This window comes from Penaeus monodon, chromosome 8 (genome assembly GCF_015228065.2).
Source record: "Penaeus monodon isolate SGIC_2016 chromosome 8, NSTDA_Pmon_1, whole genome shotgun sequence".
NCBI classification, from domain to species: Eukaryota; Metazoa; Arthropoda; class Malacostraca; order Decapoda; family Penaeidae; genus Penaeus; species Penaeus monodon.
The window spans coordinates 52379151-52381650 of record NC_051393.1 but is presented as its reverse complement, the minus strand read 5'-3'; the positions used below and the strand labels follow the sequence as shown (position 1 = coordinate 52381650).

General features: G+C 38.6%; 1 protein-coding gene across 1 annotated transcript in view; it reads left to right on the top strand.

Annotated features, from left to right (window-relative positions):
• Positions 1-282, top strand: part of LOC119576442 (kinesin-like protein KIF17) — a 15854-nt gene extending 15572 nt beyond the window's left edge. Inside the window, exon 8 of the mRNA XM_037924154.1 lies at positions 198-282. The gene's annotated coding sequence lies outside the window, so the exon portion shown is untranslated. The remainder of the gene's footprint in view (positions 1-197) is intronic.
• The last annotated feature ends 2218 nt before the right edge of the window (positions 283-2500 follow it).

Genomic DNA, 2500 nt, shown 5'->3' with positions numbered 1-2500 from the left:
CTCTCTCTCTCTCATTCTCTCTCTCTCATCTCTCTCTCTCTCTCTCTCTCTCTCTCTCTCTCTCTCTCTCTCCGTCTCTCTCTCTCTCTCTCTCTTCTCTCTCTCTCTCCCCCTCTCTCCCTCCTCTCTCTCTCTCTCCCTCTCTCTCTCTCTCTCCCTCTCTCTCTCTCTCATTCTCTCTCTCTCTCTCCCGGCAGGTGTGGCTCCCCGAACCGGCCGTCTGTGATAAACCTCCTGCCGTCTCGCGCTCCCCCCCCCCCTCCCCTCCCCTCCCCGTCCTCTCTTACTCTTTCTCCTCTTCTCTTATTTTCCCCTGTGTCTCTTTTTACTGTTTCTCCTTTCTTGCTTTCTTAATTTTCCTCCTCCTCCTCCTCCTCGAGCTTCTCCTCCTCCTCCACAACCACCTCCTCCTCCAACTCCTCCTCCAACTCTCTCCCACAACACCTGAAGGAGCAAGAATCAGCGGAAAGGACGCAGCGGGGACGGAGGAGCGCCCCCCGGAGACTTTTAAAAAATAAATAAATAATAAAAATTAAAAAAAATAACACGAAAAAAAAGACGGGGGAGAAAAAACTCATGTCATGTGTTCTATGCGTTCCACTCCTCCCCCCTCCTCCCCCTCCTCCCCCTCCCCCTCCTCCTCCTCCTCCGAAACTTTTATCATGGCGATAGAAGTCCCAGTGCCTAAGTGTCCTCTTTGTGGGATATTTCGAGTAGATTTACGTAGTCGGTGTTTCAATGGCGGATCCCCAAGCCTGGCGGGGGGATACGAGCACAAAGCAAGATTGTTTTTTCTCTCCTTCTGTGAGAAAGAAGGAGGGAAAAATATATGAATGAAAACGAAAAAAAAAAATTAGAAATTTCGATCCAGGATGAACACAAGAAGAACAGAAAATATTGATATATATATATATAAATATATTTATTTTCCCATGTGAATATAGATATATGTCTTGTAGTCATACCAGGATTAGTGTTGACAAAGTGTGTAAAAAAAGGAAAATAGACTGTTATCGACATAATTGTTATTTCTAATCATTATGATCGTGCAATGACAGACAAAAGAAAGGACACGAGAATCAAACTCAAATCAATGTTGCAAACTCTGCACGGTTGATCCCGTCCTGAGTCAACGCGAAGGAAAAACCCGGGAAAGCAAACTGCATTTTCCTGCACAACTTGCAAAGCAACAATTTTGTTTGTTTTTTTGTAATGTTTTTTTTTCTTTTCTTTTCTGAACCCCGAGTGTCGACTTATCTCTCTCGCCACATCGCCCACTCAAATACCTCTCGTGCACAAATACGAAAGTTTTTTTGTTTATGAAGAAAATTTTTATAAAAGATCACATTTTTTTTTTAATCGGCCGATTTTTTTTTCTGTGTATTCAGTCTCGTTTTTTTCGTTTTACTGTTTTTGTTCTGTAATTACCATTCTGTATTCTCTTATTTTTTATTTTGGGTTTACCAATTTTTCTTATTTTTTTCTATCTTTTATTATCAGTTTTATTGTGGTTTCAATTCTGAAGTATTTAATTTTAAGTTACTTGCGATCTCATTTTTGTTTTATCAATTTACAACTTACCTTGAATACATTATTTTCATAATATTACTTTTTTCTAAACCTCTTTCATTTCAATATCATTTCAAACCAACAAGCTCAAAAACCAATCTAAACGGCACTTCAGTGTATCACAAAAAATTCAAAAAGAGAGAAAAACTTCAGCAATCTTTGTGCAAAAAAGATGTTATGTAAGTTAACCCTCCCCCCCCCCCCCCAAGCAACGTAATCTCCGGCAGAATCCTTGAAGTTTCTCTTTGTTCTTCAACGTAACGAGAAGAAATCGTGTGATAATATTTGAATTGTTTTTTTTTTATTTCCTCTTGTGTGTGTGTCTGTGTTTGTGTGTGTGTTTATGTGTGTGTGTGTGTGTTTTGTCATAAGCATATATATATATATATATATATATATATATATATATATATATATATATATATATATATATATATATATATATATTATATATATATATATATATATATATATGTCTGTGTGTATATATAATTTTTTTTTTTTTTTTTTTTTTTTTTTTTCCATCTCTGAGCTCCGTCTCTTGTATGTGTCTCCGTGTAGCTGTTTTCTGTATGTGTCTTATGTATGTTTTTTATATTTGTATCGTATTTTTTTATGTGTCTGCGATGATCTTTCGTACTTTTCTGTGTCTCCTTCCTTCTCTCTTTTTCTCTGTTCAGTTGACTCCATTTTTATGTCTTGTTTATCGTCTGTCTCCCTCTCTCTCTTTCTCTTATTCTCTCTCTCTCTCTCTCTCTCTCTCTCTCTCTCTCTCTCTCTCTCTCTCTCTCTCTCTCTTCTCTCTCTCTCTCTCTCTCCTCTCCCTCCTCTCTCTCCTCTCCCTCCTCTCTCTCCTCTCCCTCCTCTCTCCTCTCTCTCTCTCCTCTCTCTCCTCTCTCTCCTCTCTCTCTCTTCTTCTCTCTTCTCTTCT